This window comes from Ctenocephalides felis, unplaced genomic scaffold, assembly GCF_003426905.1.
Source record: "Ctenocephalides felis isolate EL2017-DRISC unplaced genomic scaffold, ASM342690v1 CF-g0.4_SCAFFOLD_03571, whole genome shotgun sequence".
Taxonomy (NCBI): Eukaryota; Metazoa; Arthropoda; class Insecta; order Siphonaptera; family Pulicidae; genus Ctenocephalides; species Ctenocephalides felis.
In genome coordinates, this window is record NW_020539725.1 from 18,422,939 (window position 1) to 18,449,088 (window position 26,150).

The window sequence follows — 26,150 nt, forward strand, 5'->3', positions numbered from 1 at the left end:
ATTAATTTTGACTTATAATTATTTTTATTTTTATGTTGTTTTGTACTTATACATTTTAATTTTTTTTTTTTAAATTTTTGTATACATACATTTTTAAATAATATCTTAATTAAAACCACAAAATATGAATAAGTCGAAGTAGATTTTACTCATTTCATACAATTCATTATAATCGTGGATATATATAACATTTAAATTGACACGTTGAAAAATTTCGAGTTTTTTTAAATTAAATTAAAACCACTTGATTTTACTGATGGGGGGCCCCATCAAAAAAATTTGCCACGGGCCCCGGATGGCCTAGTTACGCCACTGATAAGTTGTTTTTTTTTTTCATTGTAAATAATAAAAAATTACATTAATATTAGATATACGTTAGAAATAATTGAAATAATTTTAATTTTAACATCGAATGGCTTTTAAATTTTTGAAATCGATCTAACCGTTTTTGAGAATGTTAACATAGGTATGGAACCTATAAAACTATATATAAATTTTGTACTTATTATATTAAAATCTCTATAAAATATTTGATAATTTGATGTGTATATGTCAAATGAACATAATAACTGAATTAATATAAGCGATTGAAAATCATTCATAAAATCATACTTTTATGGTGTTTAGTGTTTTATAATCGTATTGAGAATAACAGTGAGAATTATCAAAAAAATAAAATAAAAACAATAATAGAGAGATATCAGTTATACTTATAAGATACGCGATCAGTATTTTATTTAATAAAATATCATTATCCCTTATTGAATTTATATTTTTAGAATATTTACTTGGTAATAATTTAGTTTTAGGTTATTTATTGAAAAGCAGTATTAGAGGTGAGGCATATCTTATATTATAAGATATGCGATTAATATTTTATTATTAACTTATCATCTCTATTACTTATAGAATTTTAATCTTTCATTTATTACTAATATTTAATTTATACCATATCAACTTTTTACAAAAATGGATATTTTTTCAAGCACATTGACTGGTAATAATTCTGTAATTAATAATTGTTCTTTAGAATATAGTGATATCCAAAATGCATCTATGAGTATTACAGCCGAATCCTCGAGAGAGTATTTCTTCAGATTTTCAGTTCGAGGATTTATTTCACATAGTCGATGGTACAGTTAAAATAAATACATCTTATAAAGAAGCATTTTTGAAGTGTTTTAGGAAAGCTGCAGTATATCCTTGCGATTTGAACTTTCGTTATGCACGTGTGAAAAAAACAAGTGCTCATATAAAAACTTATTGCCCCAAGAATCGCAATAAAAGGAAGTGAAGAAAGTTGGAAATTGCATGATATTTAATGCTAACATAAATTTTCATCCTGATTAAAAAATTATTGAAAAAGTTTTAATCACACCTGAAGGTAAAGTTAATCATGGTACAGTAACTAATCCAATTATTAGGTGTAGGCAACTAGGAGCAAAAGATAGAGATGATTTAAAAAAAAAGCTGAAACATCAGCATTCTACGATATGAAAGCAGAATTTCTTGAAGCATATCATGCGTTCGGTAAAGTATACAATTTCCTTCACAAGTTTGCTTGCATTTTAGATGTAATGCTACATCAGTTAGAACAAATTAAAAAACCTCAACATAAGCAATTTTTACGTGGCTGTTTAAACTTTGTTCCCATAATAACAAGTCATAATCCATTTGCTATATTAAATAAGTATTTTCAAAATAATGAAGAAGCAGTACTGCATTTTGATGCAACGGGTAGTTTAATAAGAAAACCTTTTGAAAAATGTACCAGAATTTATTTAAATTGAGCTGTATTGCCAGTCACCACAAGTACAGGTCGTTATACATATCCCTAATATTTTATATCACATAAATATAACGTTAGAACGATCGAAAACAGTCTTAGAGATTGTGTAGATGAATTTGGCGGTCGTTTGAATTTTAATCGAGTCGTTTGAGACCACAGCTATGCAAGCATTCATGCAATAATTCAATAAATCAAATTTAAATGATTATATTAATAAGTGTCATATGTTCTTAAATAAGAAATTTTCGAACAATTTTACAGAAAACATAACATTGCATTTATGTTGCAGTCATTTCACCAAGAGACTGTCATATCATGCAAAAAAAATTGCAAACGGTAATAAGCAATTAGAATCGTTGTCCGCAAGATCAATTATTAGGAGAAAAATGTTGAGATTTGAACTATGCTCAAAAAATGTTTGCTCATATTGTGTGGATTTTAAGTAGTGAATATCATAATAAGAAATAGATTAGCGATTCAGAAAATTAATCAGTTAGAAAATGAAGAATCATTAATAAGCCTCAACAAGATAATCTCAACAAATAATGATGAATTGGAAATAACAGAAGACCCTATATCATGAGAAGAATTTTTGAAAAATAGTCTATTTTATAAAGACTTTTTTAATATTAAATGTGAAATTGTCAAACATATGCCGAAGGAAGACTGATTGATTCGAAATTTTTTGAATTTTTTAACACTGGAATAAGAAAATTGTAAGTGGGTTCAGCTTTTGTATTTTTTAAGCTGAAACGTAAGAAATTATAATATTTTTTTACAAAAATTTTTTGATATGTATAGCGTATTATTAAAATTACATATATAATTTTATTTGAAAACTATTTCTTCGTTTCTATTATCATAGTTTTTTTTTTTCTAGCATTCTTAAATAAAATGGGGGTAGCTTTGAGGAATTTCACGCTAGAAGAAATACTCATCATAGTAACAGACTGCCACACTTATTTAATATGATTGCTGAATCAAGGCGTTCAGTTGATGCCCATAGAGGTACTATTACAATCAAATATATTAATCTGATATTTTTATAGCAACAAATATGTAAATATGTGAAAAGATACAATGTTAGTATGGGAAAGTTAAAATAATTTTCATTGTATCTGCTTAGAGCGCAGTACTGAACTGGAGGATCAGCTAACAGAAGCAGTGGCGAAAGTTGCTCAATGTCAACAGGAAATGGATAAGCTACGTGAGCAACATAGATATGAATTGGCTGAATTGGAAGGCGAAGGGGAGTACAAAATTTCAGTCTTACTTCGTCAATTAAGATCTAATGGTTCAAGTAATACAAAAGATGAGAATGATTTGGAGCGCAAAGAATAAAGTTCCAAGAACGAGAGCTGGAGTGCATGGATGCTGTACAAGCAGAGTTGGATACAAGCAGAGGGAACAGTTGCAGGAAGCAATGACATATGGAAACAGAAATGATATTAAGAATTGTAGAACACACCTGAAAAAAAGACTAAGAAAAAGATATCCTTGCGATTTGAACTTTCGTTATGCACGTGTGAAAAAAACTAGTGCTCATATAAAAACTTATTGTCCCAAGAATCGCAATAAAAAGGAAGTGAAGAAAGTTGGAAATTGCATAATATTTAATGCTAACATAAAATTTGATCCTGATCAAAAAATTATTGAAAAAGTTTTAATCGCACCTGAAGGTAAAGTTAATCATGGTACAGTAACTAATCCAATTAATGCAACGGGTAGTTTAATAAGAGAACCTTTTGAAACAGAATTTATTTATATTCAGGTGTATTGCCATAACCACCAGAACGATCGAAAACAGTCTTAGAAATTGTGTAGATGAATTTGGCGGTCGTTTGAATTTTAATCGAGCCGTTTGCGACCACAGCTGTGCAAGCATTCATGCTTTAATTCACACTTTCAATAATTCAAATTTAATTTATTATATTAATAAATGTTATATGTTCTTAAATAATAAATTTTCGACAAATAAATTTTACAGAGAACATAACATTGCATTCATGTTGCAGTCATTTCACCAAGAGACTGTCATATCATGCAAAAAAAATTAGCAAACGGTAATAAGCAATTAGATATGTCCGTCAGATCAATTATTTATCTGTTAGGAGAAAAATGTAGAGATTTGAACTATGCTCAAAAATGTTTGCTCATATTGTGTGGATTTTAGGTAGTGAATATCATAGTAAAGAAATAGATTTAGCGATTCAGGAATTAATCAGTTAGAAAATGAGGAATCATTAATAAGCCTCGACAAGACAATCTCAACAAATAATGATGAATTGGAAATAATTGGATCCTACATCATGTGAAGATATTTTAAAAATAGTCTATCTTATAAAGACTTTTTTAATATTAAATGTGAAATTTTAAAACATATGCCGAAGGAAGACTGAATTGATTCGAATTACATGATTTTTTTAAAGTCTCTTTTTAACACTGGAATAAGAAAATTGTAAGTACGTTCAGTTTTTTATTTTTTAAGCTGAAACGTAAGAAATTATAATATTTTTTACAAATATTAATATAATATTTTTATTGATATGTATAGCGTATTATTAAAATTACATACATAATTTTATTTGAAAACTATTTCTTCGTTTCTATTATTATAGTTTTTATTTTTCTAGCATTCTTAAATAAAATGGCGGGAACTGTGAGGAATTTCACGCTAGTGAGTGAACTACCGAAAGAAGAGATACTGCTAATATTAACAGACTGCCACACCGAGTCACATTGGGAAGATAGGCTTGTGTAAGTAATTTAAATCCACTTTTTATTCTTCAGGACATGTGTATAATTAGAACATTTTTATTATTATAGCTCGAGTGCAAAATCAAGACCAATGAAATTAGGAGATGTTACATCGGTGACATCATTTCTTGGTCACACGGTTTTGCTGTTTGGGGTGTCGGTATATATATATATATATATATATATATATACATGTATACATTGGTATAGTTAAGGGATTTTTCATTATAAGTTTTTTTTATAATAGGTTATAAAATGAAGGGCGTTAGTTTATGCTTCGACACGATAAAATTGCTGTTTCAAAAGGAGGAGCGTGTATTATCGCTCCTGCCGGAAGATACTGGAAACGTGGAAAAATATTTCCTACATTTTTTCGAAGATCAAGAAACAAGATTATATGGTTACAAAAAGGTAATGTTAAATTTTTATAATAATACATAATTACACAAAAATGTGCCAAATAAAACCTGGCAGACCCGCGACTAACATAACCTCAAGAATGATTGTTAACAATTGCAAAAGAAAACTTTGTCGAACTAATATCAAACACAGCATTATTACTTTATATTCTTTACTTTTAACTTTATTCAACTTTTCAATACAATAATTAATGAATATTCACTTTTTACCACTTTTTAATACAATAATTGTTAAATATTTACAATGATTTGCACTATTTCAACATATCTTCGAACATATTTTGACACCGCAGTTCATGTCGGTTGGTATCAATGTACTATGACATATGTAAAAGTACTTGATTTTAATGTCAAAGAAAGATAATGCAAAATAAATGAAATTTAATTGAATAAATTATTATATTTTAATCATTTTCATAAAAAAATTAGGTTGTGAGTCTGCCAGTTATATACACGTATAGTTGTGGGCTTTTCACAATTAAAAATGCATCCTATTTATTACAGAATATTGAATTAAATTATAAAATGGAGCCTAGTATATATAGGGAAGAATTAATGACAAACTTTTTAAAAAGTATCTCACCGGTACAAAACATTTGTCCAATTTGTACCTCTTCTAGCGATTCGCGATTGATCAAAATCAAAATTGTAAATAATGAATCAAAAATTGAATAAATCATGATATTCAAAACCAAATTAGTAATTTCATGTTTTAAATTTAATAAAAAAAGCTACCTATATTTTTGTTGATATACGATACACTACATATTACTATGTTACATAATATAACACATAGGAAATAATAAATATGTTTACAAACAGAGAAAATAACAATAAGTGTGGTTTGATTCTAACTTTGAATAGATACAAGACGGTACACAAATGAACAAAATAAAAACCCGAATTTATCTATCAGAAATATATAAAAATTTTGTAGTCGCTCTGTGGAAAAAAACAGTAACTTGCAGTAACTCGTTTGAAAAAAATATCAAAATTGAGCTCAACCGAAAAAAAAAACAATTTACCATTTTAATAAAAATAATATTAGCATTTGACCCGTATATTTACAATACAAGCCTTAGTATAAACTCAGTTCGTTCAAATAAAATCATGTATCAAGCCAGATATACAAAAATGAAACTGTAAAATACTTTATAGTAATGCACATCAATTTGTTTTAGAACACGAGGTTCTTACTTAAATCAGTTGTATTAATCTTTATTGGAATTATTTTAATTAAATATAATTTATTTGTAACAAGAATCATTTATCTATCTTGCTTTCTACAGTCATGACAAATTATAAGATAATATATTAATGCTAGCACTTACCGAAGACCTGAAGATAATTACAACAGCTATCATCAGATTCCTCACATAAGACACATTTATTTTAATAACGCGCACTCGTATTTAATAATTGTAAGTAAAAAATTTAAACATCTTAAACCAATAAAATAAATAATACTTTCACTTATCGTTTAATAAACTTTGTCTATAAAATATATAATAACGCGTAGAGTCGACAGCCGAGGCGTCGCTGCCGACCGCAGAACCTTAACTGAAGAAATTTTGGGTTCGTTCTTCGACCTAACCTCGAGGTAGAGTAATTTTGGTATCTGCTGACCAATCAAAAGGAAGGACGCTGTTCAATAACAAATCAAAATCTTCGGTAACAAGTTATAATGTGAGACAAACTGTTAATGGCTAGTTTGTAGAAAAGGAGGCCAAATAAAAAAAAAACTAGCTGTAAGTGGAATTCTGTCTTAAGGCAATTAAGGCATCGTGCCTTGAGGCAAATTGCTGGAACTTCCCGTACCAAAAATTATTATTTTTTTAAAAACGATTAACATTTTTGAAAAAATTTTACTTCGAAAAAATAAGATTTTTTAGAAATTTTAAATTGGACAAAAAATTACTTTTTTTGAAAATAATTTTTTTTTTTAAAAAAAAATTTTAAACAATTTTTTTTATAAAAAATTTTTTTTGAAAAAAATGTTATCTTCATTTTTATATATTTTGGAAGATCTGAACTTTTTTTCAAAGCAATCGTACTGCTTTAACTGCATAGAGACAAAATATAAAGCGCGTAAGCGCCGCGTCGCTGTCTAACAGAAAAACAATGGTACGGAACCCATAGGAATGTAAACAAAACTTATACTTATTGTAAAAATCTCAATAAAATATCTGATAATTTGATATGCATATGTCTAATGTCTAATGATTATTGTTGACCGCCAAATGTTATTTTTTTAGTTTTTTCTTACTAGATCTCAGAAACCGCTAGACCTATCTTCATGAAAATTTGATCAAATCTTCATCTTGTTAATACAAGTAAAATGTTTTTTGAACTATACAAATCGAACGCTCCGTTCTCTTAAAAACTAAGTTACCGTTTTTGGCCCTTTTTGCCCCATATCTTCGGAACGGCTAGAATGTTTTTTGAATTATTCAAATTGCTTTATCCGTGTTCCCGAAATCGTCGACGAAAATTTGTATCCGAACACACACACATGCACGCACACACACACACATACATCAATTTTCTCCAAGGTATGCCAACATATTCAGAAACCTCTGAAACGTGAAGATATATAAAAATTTTCATTTTCGATTTTTTTGCGATTACTTACCCTATGGAAAGTTAATTATAAATTAATCAATTTATGATCTCCAGAACATTAACAATCGTCATTTCATTTCGAATCAAATTCCAAAAAAAAATAGTTGCCAAATTTACACAAAATTGAAAAAGTGCTCCCGCATAGTCACAGTCTAAACGCATTTGCAAATAATTCTGTGCGACATTTTCACTTATACTGTGCACAGTTTGGCAGCATTTTCACATGTTTCAATAATTTTCACAAAATTGGAAAAGTGCTCCAGTACACAAACAGTCTAAACGCACTTGCGTAAACATTTCTACCAGAGCGGCGCTTAGACTGTGCTTAGCTTGGGTGATTTTTTGAATTTTTAGTCCAAAATTACAAAAAATTTTTTTGAAAAAAAATTAGAAACAAAAATTTTTTTTTCCAAAATCAATTGTTTTGTTGAAAAAAGCAGAAAGTTCTTTGAATCATTTAAATCGGACGCTTAGTTCTCTCAAAAAACAGCCATTTTTTTAAATTTAGCTCTGTAACTCCGAAACCTCTGGGCCTACCTTTGCCAAAAACTAATCAGCACATCTCCCTATCAATAGGAATCGAATGTTTTTTAAACCATTCAAATCGGTTGATCCGTTCTCTCAAAAATTCGCTTTCTATTTTTTGCACTTTTTGCTCCATATCTCCGTAACAGCTGGACCTGCCTTTGCCAAAAACTAATCAGCACATCTCCCCATCAATAGGAATCGAATGTTTTTTAAACCATTCAAATCGGTTGATCCGTGCGCCCGAAAACGTGGACGAAAAAACGCGGACATACAAAACACACACACACACACACAACACATCCATTTTTTTCTGAGGTATGCCAAAATATTCAGAAACCTTCAAAACGTCGAGAAATGTAAAAATTTTTGATTTCGATTTTTGGACGATTACTATAACTTACCCTACGGGAAGTTAAAAAAATAATAATAATAATAATAATGTGAGACATCATCCAGAGCATGTTTAGACATGCAAAAATATTTAATTGTCATGTTATATAAGATGTTTAAAATGAAATAGAATTTTTGAAATAAATTAAAATATATGTTTATATTAATTGAATGAAATAAATTCCACCTTAATTTTTATAATACAATTTTAACTCAAATTTAAAAAAAAATGTTTTAATCACATATGAATACTTACTTTATTCTGGTTGTTACATAAAAATTTAATAAGCAAAAATTTACATTTGATCACAACAAACAATAAATATTATATTTGATTCACAAACAATAAAGTAATAGTATGAAATGTATTAAGATTTACATTAGTATTCCGTTTATTTATTGCTTCAAGAGAAAAACCATAATAAGACTATTAATTAGGAGTTATAAATTGGTATAATTTAATATACCAATAAATACCATAAATAGTGACTTTATCGAAAATTTATTCATTTATTGGTATAATTTCTTATTTTTGACCAAACAGTGGATACAGTTATTTCTTTGCTACTATATACAAAGTTACTTAATACTTTTGCCTAATGAAAAAATGTTATAATTATAACAAAATAACAATTAGGCGTTCATGACTTTAGCCACAAGTTTTCTTTATAATTTTACTTATTCTTCATTTTTTACGAAATATTGTGAAGATCTTCTAAGAAAAAGTGGGCGGAAAATAGATTGCAAATTCAAAAGAAATGCGTATACTGATCATCTTGCAAAACTAATGCGAGTAGGTCCTACTTATCCCGTTTCAGCAATCATTGAGAAGTAAAAACTCAAAAGAAAATTTATTGAGAATAATGTTAGTTTAAAATAAAGTGATTAACTAAAATAAATAGAACCAGACCAGAACCAACCAATGAGAGACCTTATCGAGTTTCGCAAAATTCCCATTCAAAAAGTCAAAAACTAGTATAAAATAAATTTTCTATAAATATTAAAGAAGTTTTAAAATTAAATTATTGACTAATAAAAATGTTGCACTCTAAAGAAACGGCGCGATCGATCATCTTTCAAAACTATTTTAAGATATTATCGAGTTTCTGCAAATTCTCCCTCGGACAGTTAAACAAAACATAAAATAAAGTTTGCTTAAAATAATAAAATCATTTAAAATTATATGATTAACTAACTAAATAACACATCATTACAATTTATCGCCCAGAATTCTTGCCTCAACTTTTCTTTCTAATTTTACTTATACCTCATTTTTTATGCCATATTTTCAAGATTTTTAGCAAAAACGTGGGCAAAACAAAATTGCATTTTTGTGCTAATAGTTTATTGTAAAAGATTTTGCGAAAACTTTTACCAAATATAAAAAAAAATCCGGAATATAAAAAAAATATTACCAGATAGAGATGTATAAAATTTGTGAGGCTCGAACGATGATTGTTATTATTTTATTTACATATAAATTATAATCTGTCTATCTGTTTATAGAGAGATATTGATATTATTGATATTATTATTTTTAACAGTGCTCTTTTAGAAGGAAAATCTAATAGTTTACTTTTTATTTGTGTACTATATATCTAATTTTTATTTTGTTATTATGAATTTGATGTGAAATATTAAAGATAATTAAAAATCAAATGATTGACTTATAATAAGTTATATAACATTTACTAGATATTTAAAAAAAAATTAAAATGTAGTAAATCCGGCATAAATGCTAAGATAGACTTTATTTTTAGTTTTAATTTGTAGTTCAATTAGAAATATATTCTCAAAGTTTGTCAAATCATATCAATTTTAGTGAAATATATAATAATTTTATTATATTATTAAAATGTATATAAATCGTTTGATATCAACTGAACGAGAACAATCCATACTAGAACTATTTTTTTATATAAATTACCACTTGTTTTTAGAAAGACATTAAGTTTACATTTTGTTAATTTTTCAACTAATTTTAGAAGAAACCCAACGTTTTTTTAAACTAATCCAGACTAATTCATTCAAAACTTTCACAGAGTAAGTATATAATTATTAAAATAATAGCCATAAGAGTTTGTAATTTATTAATAATTTTTTTTATTTAATTTAAAAATGTTTAAAGTATTAATATATATATATATATATATATATATATATATATATATTCTTTTAGTATTAGTATTATATCTACACAATTGAGAAAATCCAAGGCACATATTTTTCGGAAAGTACAAATTACAGCAAAGATATATACAGTTCAATATTTTATGATTTTATTATATGCTATTTGAATTATATACATATATTTAAAAAAAAATTCTAAAAATTGGTATAGAGTACACAATATAATCACCACGGATAATAATTCTTCGGAAAATATATCAAAATGAAATCCCAAATATTTTATGATTTTATTATTTAGGGAATTGAATTTTTATTGAAAAGTTTTTAGTGAAAGTATTGAAAAGTGTTTATTAAAGCATATATAAATTAGTATGCAAAATCCATATGTCTGCAAAATAATAAATATTGAAGTGCAAATAGTGAAGCGGTAAATGTATATTTTTAGAATTCTATATTATATATTATAAAGTATTATAAAATTTTCTATGTTATATATTGCTTATAGTTTACTTGAATGATATAAATATAATATAATTGAATGAAAAATATGAATGTATTATATCACAAGCTTTTACTATGTAAAAATATTCCACAAGATATTTTTTAATATTTAGTATATTATAAAACCCAAAATTGCAAATTAATTATAAAATCTCCTACATTATTCAATTGCACCTATGTTAAATGTTTTGAATTAATCGATCTGATATAATTTTTAATTATTGTATCGTAATTATTGAAAATTAATTCTGAGTACAATTTGTGTTTATTACTTACAAAAATATATATTATTATTGTTATATAAATTACCAGTTATTAATTATAATGGGAATATTATTAATGATATGATTGGACTCAGGGCTAGTGATATGTTTCTTGCTATCTATCTGATGTATATACATATAGCATTTTTTATTGCTATTTGATATTAGTTAAAAATATTATTTTTGAATTTTGAAAAATATTGTAATACTAAAAGAATTTTTATAAAACTTTTGAAATCCCAGTACAGGATGTGATTATGAAATATTACAAAAGATCAGTGGAAATATTATTTGTAATACCTGTGTTTTTACCTGCCCGAACCGAAGGCTTATTCACCGGGTTTAACAATTATCAAGCTGAAAGGTCGCAAAAGATCTGAACGTATTGTAACCTAATTAACCGTTATTAACAGATTAAATAAAATCGTGCAAAACTTTATCTCTTGTTGAAGTTTTCAAGAAATAATGCTATTTTTATGATTATATATTTACAACTATAAATTTTTGCACATATAGTAAATTTTATAATTTATAATTGAATTTGAACAGTTGATTATTCATTCGATAGATAAGATATAACAATATTCCGATGGTTGTAATATATATTATTTTGAACTCTGTTTTATTTATCAATCAAAATTCATAAAGATTCATATGAGCTAAATAGTCCATAATAATGATTGTAATATAAAACTAAAATGTTTTCTCATAATCAGATTAGAGCGTAGTAGCGCAACAAGAATAAATGTTGACCTACCAACAAGTGCTGATTTTCTTACCAAAAATAGTAGTATTGTTGTATTAATAAATAATAAAAATGACCTGGAAACTTAACTTTGCCAAAATTTAATTTAACATTCGACCAAGAACTAAAAGATTATAAACTAAATTTAATTTTGACTTTTTGCGATTTATTAAGGAAGTCTTCAAAATTTTAAAAGATTTACACATGTTTTCATAATTTTTATATATTCGAAAATTATTTTAGGTCAAAAATCTAAAACTATTACCTACCTATAACAAAATATACTTAATTAAAACATAAGTTAGGTAGTGTATAATTTAATTGTATTATTAATTTTTGAAATCATAAAAAAGTTCAATTTGTTGGGTGAGATTTTTCTCATAATTTTTAGGACCTTTTTTTAACTATAAGGTCAATTATTTTAACCGTCCAAAAATCGAAATTGAGAATTTTTACATTTCTTCATGTTTTAAAGGTTTCTGAACATTTTGGCATAACTCAGAAAAAATTGATGTGTGTGTATGTATATGTATGTAGAGATACAATTTTTCGTTCACGTTTTTTTCGGATCAACCGATTTGAATGGTCCAAAAAACATTCGATTCCTATTAATAGGGAGATATGCTGATTAGTTTTTGGCAAAGGCAGGTCCGGTCATTTCAGAGATACGAAGCAAAGAGTGCAGAAAATAAAAATCGCGTTTTTGAGAGAACGTAGCATCCGCTTTGAATGATCCAAAAAACATTTAATTTGTAATGATAAAGAGAAGTGGTGATTAGTTTTTGGCAAAGGCAGGTCCTGCCGTTTTGGAGATGCCGAGCTAAATGTGCAAAAATTGGCAGGTTTTGAAGGAACTAAGCATCCGATTTGAATGATTATATAAATAATATAATCTTTCTGCTTGTGTTAACAAAGTGATTGCTTTTGGAAAAAAAATTTCTTTTTAATATCGAAAATAATTCAAATTTAATTTTTTTTATAAAAAATAAAGTTCTGAAGCTCACTTACAGTGGCGTCGGAAGCAAATTTTTGATAGGTGGGCTCGTTTTGTTTGATTGACAGGCAGTGTGTTCGATTTTTTTTTGACATATTAGGCTATGTAATTTTTTGAAATTGGGTTAAGCCCACACGGTTCCGACGCCACTGATCACTTATATCTTTTACATAAATAATTTTAAGTTTGCAATTCAGTTTATATAATTCTTATAAATATTAGACAAGATTCTTCTTAAGATACGATGCCATTCACCACTAGTTTTGTTTTTATTCATGTAATATTTATAAAAATGGGACGTTTCTTCGAAAATGATACTAAAATTTCTATGATATTAACAATTTGTCATCAATTAGCTGAATGATTTGATTCATCCGAATTTATTGTTCACTTTTCCGAATTAAACATGATTGCAAATTATAAGCACAACTAATTCCACTTGTAAAAACTAATTAAAAAAATATGTAACAATATTTATATATAAATAAAAAGAAAATGAGTAATGGTTAATAAGTACAATGGAATGCACTGTTTATTAACGTAATAAAAATTGTTAACAAATTCCTCATCCTGTTGAGTAATAATGGGACTATATAAGAAGAAACTAATTGTAGAAATTTTGAAGTCAACTAATTAGTCTGTTTCATTACTGATTAATATATCTTTGTCGTGAAAAAAGTAAAATGCGTTTCATTATCCCAGTCGTTGTAGTGATGCTCTTTGTGGCAACAGTCTCGTGTTTGAGCAGTAAGTAAAATATTTTTTTAAATTATTAATAAATATTAATTATTGGAAATATCATGAATATTAGAAATAGATATATCATCAAAAAATCTTGTGAGTACGTGCGTTTGTGTGATCACGCATGCAACAATTTAACAACTGATTTTTTGCATATATTATGTGTCAAGGATTTTTTTTTTAATTTTGAACATTTATTAACTTCCCGAAGAAGTTTATGTTTTCATAAGAAAATCCGACTCGCTAATTTTATGTTTTCTCGACGTTTCAAGCCACTCTGAATCGAATGAAACCAAATTTGGAAAGAGTATATGTGTGTGTGTGTATGCGTATGTGAAGATTTTTTGCCGTGAATCGACGTTTATACGATGAGGATTATCGTTTCTCAGTTTTAGAAGCGATCGACCCGGCCGTTTCTTTGTAATTTGGAAAAAAGTGTTAGACTTTTCAAAGATATTAGTTGGGAATGATACTGATTAGTTTTAGGTGAAAATCTACCGAGCCGTTTTCTTGTAATTAACTGTTGAAAAAAAATTTAAGCCGATTTTTATGGAACTTTTTAGCAATATATATCATGGTCTTATAGAACTTACTGAAATATTACAGCCTTAAGATAAGTAGTTTAATTTTAAAAATTCATTAAAGTTTTAGAAAATGAGTTGTGTTTTGACGATTGTTAAAATTAAAATTAGGGGCTTTACTTGGTCCTTAATGAACATGCTAAATCATTAAAACCCTACGGAAAATAGTTCAATTATAAAAATAATTGATTTTTGAAAATTTGCTTTTAGAAAATTAACCGAGTTAACGTGTTCGTTCGTTTTTAATGATGTGTAATAAATCCATTCGGAATACTTTTAATCACTCATAAATTAATTTATATTTTATTGATTGAATCGGTTATTTACATATATCGGGAAGTTCATGTAACTTGCCTCAAAGCAAAATAGCAATACCAACTAGTTTTTGTAATTAATGATTAACTATTAAATTCACGTAGCCCTGAAATTAGTAAATATTGTCAAGTATTTTGCACTATCAGTATTTGAATTTTTGGTTTTATCAGTAATCAATGATGTGAATGCAGTGTGTTTTTCTATAGTGTTTTAATATTATACAGCAATTTTTAAAATGTTTTAGCAACCTAACAGTTATTAACCCATTAATTGTTGGCATAATTTTGTTTAAAATAAGTAGCAAAGCTAGAGAAAGTATAATTTAGATGTTAACCATTTCTGGGCGTATAACTAGCAGGTCACATTTGAATTTATCAATATTTTTACAATCCTCACATTTGCAAATAGATTTTATTTTTAAACTTTTATAGAAGAGTTCGGAGCTCGTTGTAAAGGTTTTTTTTGTAATTAATATATCTTGAGATTTGCTGATTATATACCTACAAAATAAACGTGGCCAGATGCTTTATTTATTCCTCTAATGAGTCAAGTAAAAATAATTCTATAGCTATTAATCTTTATTTCACAATTTATCATTTTTTAGAAATAAATGCAATGTTACCACTTACCCCGTTTTTTGGGGCTAGTTGCAAAATCTCTCGAGGCAAGAAGTAACGGCAATAATAACTTTGAGAATTTTTTTTATTTTGAAAGTTTGAATTATTTGACTTGAATATATTCATTGATTTTTACATAAAGATTCAAATTGTATACACCTATTCTAGGAATATCATTCTACTATCATAATATAATATTGTTTGCATAAATATTATTTTTGAGAAAATCGAATTGTTTCTAAATAATTCTTACTTACTTTTGAATTCAATTCATTCATATACCATATATTATCAATTTATCAATAAATATATTTCTTTTTAGTAATACTTAATTCTAGCAACATTCACGTTATATCACCGCATTTTTTTCTGGATTTTTAAGACTAAACTCAAGAAATTTTGAATTTTGAATTAACATATATATTAAGTTTAATATGTGGAGACTATATTCATAGATGAAATGTCTTTAATAAACATATATAATAGTAATTTTTTAGGTAATAGCATCAAACCACAATAATAAAACAAGTGGTGTATGACTTCGTGCCTTAAAGCAAATTGCTGGAACTTCCTGTACCGTAGCAAAATGTTCGAGAAAAATTAAATGTTTTTAAATAGATTATTATAAATTCTATAATATCGTCTAATATTTATGAGAATTATATAAACTGAATTACAAAGTTTAAATTATTCACTTAAAATATATAAGTGAGCTTTAGAACTTGAATCAGAATTAAAATTGAAATCTGAATTATTTTCGATATACAAAAAAAAATGGATATGAATTTTTTTCCAAAAGCAATTGTTTCGGTATCGGTATCTTTAAAATGGCTGGACCTGCCTTTGCCAAAAACTAATCACCACTTCTCCCAGTCATTACAAATTGAATGTTTTCTAGATCATTCAAATCGTATGCTCTATTCTTTTATAAACTCGATTCCTCCGCTCTCTTTGCCGTTTACCTCCGTAAAGGCTGGATCTGCCTTTGCCAAAAATTAATTAGCACATCCTCCTATCAATAGAAATCGAATGTTTTTTGAACCATTCAAATCGGTTGATTCGTGAATCGCCAGAAAACGCGAACGAAAAAATGAGGACACACAAAACACACACACACATACACACATTCATTTTTTCTGAAGTATGCCAAAATGTTCAGAAACCTTCAAAACGTGGAGAAACGCAAAAATTTTCATTTTTAATTTTCGGTCCATTACTATACTCTACGGGAAGTTAATAATGAAGTATTATAGTAATTGAGGAACATTACCTACAAGATTTATTAATATCCATGAAAAGAAAAACAACATCTAATAATATTGGGTATATTGCCCACAATTCTGCAATATATGTGATCTATGCAGCTATAAATTTTAATTTACTTATTTAACTTTATCTTGCAACCTGTTTATTCAAAAAAGTTAAGCAGAGACTGCTGACATATATATACGAAATACATACGAGATAAATACGAAACTAGCTGTAAGTGGAATTCTGTCTTAAGGCAATTAGGGCATCGTGCCTTAAGGCAAATTGCTGGAACTTCCCGTACCAAAAATTATTATTTTTTTAAAAACGATTAACATTTTTGAAAAAAAATTAATTAAAAAAAATAGATTTTTGAGAAACTATAAAATTGACAAAAAATTACTTTTTTTTGAAAAAAAAATTAATTTGAAAAAAAAAAATTTTTTTTGAGAAAAAAAATTTTTTTTTTAAAACAAAAAATTTTTTTTAAAGAAAATGTTTTCTTCATTTTGACATATTTTGGAAATTTTGAACTTTTATTCAAAGCAATCGCACTGCTTGAACTGCATAGAGACGAAATGTCAAAGCTCGCAAGTGCCGCGCCGCCGTCTAACGCATAAGCATTGATACGGAACCCATAGAAATGTAAAAAAAAATTATACTTATTGTTAAAATCTCTATAAAATATCTGATAATTTGATGTGCATGTGTCTAATGATCATTTTTAACCGCCCAATGGCATTTTTTTTTACTTTTTTCCTTAGATCTCCGAAACCGCTAGACCTGCCTTCATGAAAATTTGATCAATTCTAGATCTTGTCAATACAAGTAAATTGTTTTTTGAATTATTCAAATCGGACGCTCCGTTCTCTTAAAAACGGAGGTACCGTTTTTGGCACTTTTTGCCCCGTATCTTCGGAACGGCTAGACCTGCCTTCGCCAAAAACTAATCAGCACGTCTCCTTATCAATACGAATCGAATGTTTTTTGAATTATTCAAATCGGTTGATCCGTGTTCCCGAAATCGTCGACGAAAAGTTGTATCCGCACATACATACACACACGTACATACATACATACGATTAAAATTTAGTAGATACACCCAGTGTCATAACTATATTAAGATATTTTTTTTAAATTTTATTTTCAATAGCAATTAGAATACATGACAATTCTATGATATTTGGCTTATGTCATTCACTCGCACACATACACACGTTTCAAGCACACATATAGATGAATCTGATAAATATAGCAGCTATAGATATCATATTAATTTGTTATGTTAATTATTATATTTGTCCTAAATCAATCTATCAATATCAATATCAAAGCAATCTATCATATGGAATGTGATAAAGATTTTTACGAATAAAAATTATTGTATATAACTAATATTTAATATATGTATATTTCTTTATTATACAGGTATAGCAATTCTCCATAAACCCATCTCGCATGGAAGCACCTTTTCCACCAATGTGGAAAAGCCTTGGATTGCACCAAAACAACAGCCCCCGAAAAAATGCACCGTGCAGTGCGTGGCAAAGCTCTGCGGCTGTGACAAATCGTACGTTCAGCTGTGGGACATTGATGGAGTGCGGCCGCAACATAACTGATCTACTGATTAAATATATATTGATGATATGATATATGTTATATTCCAAGAAATAGTTGACTGAATAAAAAAATAGAAAATTATGAATGGCATTTTTTACTTTTTCAATTTTTTGAAAATTATAACAAATAGGTGCATGCCTTTGATCAAGAGTGTGTATGTTTTCCGTTACAAAAGTAAATTTTTGAAAAAAAAATTGAAGTAAATGAAATACAGAAACATAAATCATTGTTTGGGAAGTTTTGTTAACCTTATACATTTTTATTCTTTTCATTTTTAATTTTTTTAAAATGTTTGAGTATCATGATTTTTTCTAGAAAAAACATTTTCAATTTTATTGAATATGATTAATACGTTGCCGCAAATGACGGCTATAGACGTCCAATCTTTAGCAAAATGTAGGCAAACAACGGCTAATTTTAATTGTTAAAAAAACAGCATTAGTACGATGTGTACTGACGCATAGACTTGTTCAATATTAAATAATACATCCATATACATGCATACATCATACATCATAAAAAGTGTTTTTCTAAGCACGATAGTCAAATTAAAATGGTGCAGCAACATGTTAAAATGCTAATATAATGAAAATTATAGGCTGCAATAAAATTTATGTAAGGTACTAAATCCTAAAAACAGAAAAATAGAAAAAGTATATGAGTATAAGATAAAACAATGTGATTTCTGTTAATTAGCTTTGTATTGTAATCGGCAGTATTTTACATTTCATTGAACCATCAAATAAAAATAATAGCACTTTCCACCTTTGAATGTTTAAAACGTTTTTGAACATTCAAAATTTATTCGATCAGAACGATTTCAGCTGGGAATTAATTTTTAACTCCCCTTAGGGTAAGATATGGTAATCGTCCAAAAATCGAAATTGAAAATTTTTGCATTTCTCAACGTTTTAAAGGTTTCTGAACATTTTGGCATACCTCAGGAAAAATGGATGTGTGTGTGTATGTATGTATGGATACAATTTTTCAGTCAAGTTTTCAGGCGCATGAATCAACCGATTTCAATGGTTCAAAAACATTCGATTCCTATTGATATCATCAGTTTATGGCAAAGGCAGGTCCAGAAGTTTTGGAGATAAAGGGCAAAGAGTGCAGAAAATATAAATCGAGTTTTTGAGAGAACGGAGCATCCGATTTGAATGATCTAAAAAACATTCAATTAGTAATGATTGGGAATAGTGGTTATTAGTTTTTGGCAAAGGCAGGCCCAGCCATTTCGAAGATACAGAGCTAAATGTGCAAAAAATGGCAGTTTTTGAGAGAACTAAGCGTCCGATTTGAATGATTCAAAAAATATTTTGCTTGTTTTAACAAAATAATTGCTTTTGAAAAAAAAATTGTCGCAAATTTTTTATTTCAATTTTCATTTCTGAATTTTTTTTATTTCAGAAAAAGTTTTTTTGTCGAAAACAAACAAGATTTTATTTTTAAGTCTGACTAAAATTCTGTGGGGAAATCAAGCAGGCTAGTGTTTAGAGAAAAAACAATGGGATTTGTCATTTTGATATCATCATATTTTTATATCATTAATTTTTATAGTCAATAAATTTTATTTATTTTTATACAAATGGAGTTTATATTTTCATATCTATTACAACTCCCACAGTTCTAATATACTTTAATCAAATAATTTCAACTTTGCAATTCAGTTTATATAATTCTTATAAATATTAGACAATACTACAGTATTTATTTATAATAATCAATTTGAAAAATTCAATATTCCTCGAACATTTCGTTACGTTACGGGAAGTTCCTGCAATTTGCCTTAAAGCATGATGCCATACACCCCACTAGTTTATTTTTCAAATCGGCCAGACTGATACTTTGTATATGAATGAAGATTTCTTATGAATTATTCCTAAAATATAATATATTTTTTAATAATAATATGCGTTGTTCTTATATTAATATACAAATGGTTTATTATTCATAATTAACTATTTAAGATACAATTTTTCATGCACTTTTTCTCCAAAAAATCTAGTGCGATATAAAAAATTCAAAGCTTATTCGAAAAATATCACTGGGAAATAATATTGATTGGCTTTTGGTAACAATCGGTCAAAATATCTATTCGTAATTTCTTTCAATAAATTCCACTAAGTTACTTAATTAAACTAGTGTGGAAATTGGCTGAAGTTTTGGTCTATGGTTCCTAAACTATTTATTATATTTTTCAAAATCAAATTAACAAAATATAATTAAATTAAATATTTAGTTAGGGAATGTATGTCTCAAAATTATGAATTTTACTATATTACAACTTTACTAATCGTAATGAACAACTATGACCATTGATAATGAGTTTTGAAGAAAAAGAATTTATCATCGTATAAAATATAACACCAGAGAATATTTTATTTATAGTACTACATTTTGTATTGCTTTATATTTAAATTATGTAATGTAAATAAAGAGATATATTGAATTAACAATTTTCAATATTTGACAAACTGAAACAAATTTAATAAAGTTCCTAATTCGGAATTATTAACCAATAACTACGAATTTTTAAATTTTATTGATACTATCATAAATATTTATTCATTTTGAAAATCGGAGCAACATTTTGCAAGTGCCAGTAAGGATATGTATGGAAAACATATCATATTTTTTTTAAAAACCTGCTATATTTAGAAGCAACATATTAAAACAGTACAATTTTTGAAGTAACAAAAAAATTTATAAAGAAATACAAGCTGCATAATTAAAAATATTTTACTAAGACTTATGATTATTTAAACCTCATTGATATCATTCCATTAATTTATTTTGAAATTCAGTGCAATATAATCTTCCTACGTAAATCCTACATACATTTAGAAGCAATATACTTACGCACTATGATTTTTTAATTAATTGAATAAATTATTTCAATGCAGAAAGGCAGATCCAGCGATTTAGGAGATCCAGTAAAAACCGTTTGCTGGTCAAAAATGTTCAGTAGACATATGCACATAATTTTTTTTATAGAGATTTTAATAATGAGTACATATAAATAATGTTTACATTTTATGGGTCATACATGCTGCGACGCGGCGTTTATGCGCTTCGATATTTCGTCTCTAAAACAACTTTGAAGATCGATCTCTTTGAAAAAAATTCAGGATACTCAAAAAATATACTTTTCTTAATTAAAAAAAAAAGTGTTAAAGTTCTGCATTAATGTACCGGAAACTCCAGTAATTCTCTTTAATGTCTTGCTATCAATACAGTGCAAATATTACAATGAAAACAACAAATTAAAAATGAAATAGTTTTTATTCATTCAAGAACAGATTCAGTTATAAAAATGTATTGAGATAAAAAATACATTTTCCAACAAAGAAATTTTGCTTGGCATCATGTAACAAATAATGTCAAATTTTCTTACAATTCAAGAATCATTAGGCGTAATAATTCAGAATCGAATGGTAATTGTAATATTAATTCAATTAGTAATAATATTAAACTAATGTTGGGTCATGCTGTCCCGTATTCCTTCGACGTCCCAGAGCTGAACGTAGGTCTTGTCACATCCGCACATTTTTGCGACACACTGGACGGTGCATTTCTTTGGATAATATTCCAAATTTTCGGATTTCTGGTGCTGCCAATGCCTCTCTGCTGCATTAGGTGATCTTGTTGGTGACTTCTTTAGTATCGCAACTACCAATTAAATAATGGAATGATTTTAAATTAAATACTCGAACTTTTACTACTATTGTTAATTAATTAACTAGTTGGTGTTGGTATTTAGCCATTTTTAAATAATCGACTTAATCAATAAAAAGTAAATTAATTTATGAGTGGATTTATTACACATTATTGAAAAACGAACGAACACGTTAACTCGGAGTATTTTCAAAAAGCAACTTTTCAAAAATCAACAATTATTATATTTGAACCAGTTTCCGTAGGATTTTAATGGTTTAGTATGTTTATTAAGACCAAGTACTATATTGTTATACCAAGTAAATGGTCTAATTTTAATTTCAGCTAACGTCAAAAAAACTACTCATTTTCTCAAATTTTGATGAATTTTTAAAATTAAACTACTTGTCGTAAGGCCGTAATATTGCAGTAAGTTCTATAAGACCATGATATATATCGCTAAAAAAACATAAAAATCGGCTTAATATTTTTTTTGCAACAGTTAATTACAAGAAAACGGCTCGGTACATTTTCACCTAAAACTAATCAGTACCATTCCCAACTAATATCTTTCAAACAGTTTTTGATTTTTTAAAATCGAAACAAATACATAGCAAATACATGACATTTGGACAGTGTTCAGTATAATTCAGTAGCATAATGTATGTAAGTTGGAGCTTAATATGGCCTTGCCATAACATTTGTCTGTTATGCGGCAGAATTGGTCCCTAAGATACATCTTTCTGATGAGAAATGCATGAACAGTAGGGCAAAGCAAGGCTTAAAGGTCCGTGAGTTATAAGAATCACCACCGATATCTCAGAAACAATGTAGTTAAAAAAATTTCAACAATAATATTTGAAAGTAGAGGGTAAAAGATCTATAACCATCTATAACCACCTTGATTGAGCAATGTTCGACACTGGATAACAAAAGCATTTTCATTCGTTGCTAGTTTTTTCTGTTGTGAACACTGTTATTTAGTTTACAAGACCTTAAATTAATTTTCAAATATACGTTATTGGATTGTTTTATAAGATGTGTTTCCAATTTTAGGTTAAGTTCAATGGTTTTGTTTTATATTAACCTCTTTAAAAGGAATCAATAGGACCAATTGAACCTTTACCCGGCAAAAGTGAGAACAATAAAAAAATAGTAAATAAAAAAGTAATGCAATTAATTAAATGCAATTTTACAAAAGATAAATTTAATAAATTGTTATTCCAACTCTGATAATAAATATTTCTGACTAATTGTAAGATCAAGTTTATATACAGTGTTACCTCTGTAAAAATGTACCTATAAAATTTATATTTTGCATTGGTTAAAAAATGTAGCTATAATTATGTAAAATCCTTTTAAAATTAAAAATAAAACCTGTGGCTTGTTTGTCCTATTATACCTCTCCTATAGTGTAAAAAGCCCATGTAACAAATTTTTGAAAAACAACGAAAATAGACATTTTTACAATAATAATTTAGCTAGAAGTTTCACAAAATATAGTCAGATAGTTGTATGTTTGATATGTGTTATTTGCTGTGATATTATTTTTATTAGTTTGGTTGAAACAATATAATTGCTCAAAGTCAAATTGGACCTATATGCCCCGCCCAACCCTATACAAAATACAATTGAATTATTGTTCTTTAGATGTTAGACTTTCTACTGCTAAAGGAATAAAAATTACACATCATACTAGCGGAAGAAAATAATAAATTGTATAAATTTTACTTACCATTAACACTTAAAACTGCTGCGACAAGGCACATAAAAAATAACACAGGAATAAATAAACGCATCTTGAAATGGTGTGAAATCTAAGTTCAGTTTTTTACAAATTTACTTTAAAAACTATGTTGTATGTCTGAATTTTGTGGCTTTTAACTGGGCTTTTATACAAGCGTAAGTCAACTACTTATCCGGATGTGTAATTAGAAAACAATTTGAAATTGTAAATAATAATCGCATTGCGCAAATCATATTACTCATTGTTTCTTTACGTAGATATTTAAAATAAAATGCAATAGAAATTCTAGTTGTGCGTAATCGATATATTAGTTTCAATGGCGGATTAAGCCACCTGCCGCCCTTTTTAATAGACAAAAATTTATCTTATTATATTTTTATTTTAAATTACTTAATATATTTTTTATTTTTTGAAATAATAATTGTTGAATAATACAAATAAATGTTTATTAAATATTAACAATATAATATAAATATAATACTCATTTTTCTAAAACTATAATTTATAGATATTCGTAAATATTTTTTTCTGGATTTTGTCTGAACAAAAACATCAACAATATCATTGTAATCAATTTCTTGAACAAGTTGTGCTTCAATAGTCAGTATTGCTAAAGCACTAAGTCTATCCTGGCTCATACTTGCTCGTAAATATGTTTTTACCCTTTTCAAAGTAGAAAAAGACCTTTCTCCAGAATAATTTGTAACAGGAATACTCAAAAAGATCCGCAAAGCAATGTCTATATTTGGATAAACTTCACGAAGATTATTAGAATGCAAAAAATTATATATTCCTTGTGCGGAACGAACATCTTCCGTACTTGAAAAAGATTCTATGAGTAGGTGTTGTAAATGAATGCATTAATTTCCTAATGTATCTTCCAAATCTTCAGGATACTTAGTGACTAAGTCATCTGCCCGAATTTTTAATTCTCTAGTTTCCATTTCAGATAAATTGTCAAAAATATTAAATTCTTCATAAAGCGTATGATAAGCACTTTTACGGCCTGGCAATTGAACACTTAAAATGTCTAAAATTCGATAATAAATATTTATTCGAAAATTTTCTTCTCTACATAAAAATACTCTTTCATACTCTTATGACTCGTCTGCCTGAAATTTTCGGGTTCTTTTACGATGGTTGTCATGATAATAGTTTTTTACCCCAGAAAGTGCTTTGGCTTTTTCCACATATTCGGAAAATTGTTTAGCTCTCATGTCCTGTAAAAATAATGCCAAAGAACTATACGTTTGTGAAACAGATGATAAATTAGATTTATTTTAGATTTCCACTTAATCAAACCGCTGAACCTGCCTTCTTATAAATTCAATTAATGCTTCAATACGTCAATATAAGTGAAGTAAAATATGCATAAAAAACTTCTTTCATTTCTGAGATCTCCCAAAATTCTTACATATTTTTAATGAATATCCATTTTTGCAAATTGTTAATATCAAGAACGATAGAATTGAGTAAAAATCAAAGCAAAACCTTAATAAGTCAATAAATGATCTTCTAGAGATTAACAGCAAATTCGCCGGCTACCAAGAAATTCTAGCGTTAATATTAACGTTAAAACAATATGTGATTGTGTCATGTCACATTTCCTCAAGTAAAAACTTGTTGCCAAATTCAATACCTAGAAATTTTAAATATCTGTACCGTATGGTTCAACAGTAACTCTGATTGCTTTACGAATCTATGACTAAGAGGTCTTGGTCAAAATACAACATGAAAATTTTCATTTTCGATTTTTTTGCAATTACTATAATATAGCCTCAGGTAAGTTACTGAGCTCATTACATCTAAATTGACGTCGATTGACGCAAACTCGAAAAGCTCAAAAATATTTAAAAAATCTATTTTTTTCAAGGTTATTCTTAAAAAAAAATACTAACAAGTAATCAAAATACTTACAACAGATGAACCTAATTTTTGCTGAACAAATTTTTTTGAACTTGTCGCAGTTGTCATAAATATTAGAAATTTTTGGAATTTTATTCAGTAAACACTCTTGTTTTAAAGATTCTTCTGTTTTCCTTTTACGATATTATGCACCACTTAGTTTTTTTCGGTACCCACTCATTGTATTGTAAATAAAATGATCAAATTCAGACAAACCGAACAACTTAGTGAAAAAAGAGTCTAACTCAAAATAATATCTAATTTAAATCTTTAATGGTACTGAACACAATAATAAAATTATAAGACTTTTTACTTAAACGACTATCGTAAAACTGAAATAATTGCTGCGTTTTGTTTATAGTTCGATCTTAAATTTATACATTTGTTATTATTTGATTTCAGCCACTTAACCCCGTGCTCTCCAACCTGTGGTTCACGCACCCTTAGCGGGGCGCGAGGTTTTTCCAAGAGTGACGTACTGTTTCGTAAATACTATTTTCGAAAATAAAACATTTTTTTTTCAAATTCTAACCATTTTTGCGATGAGCACCCCAATCTAATAAAAAAATGCGCCCTCTTTT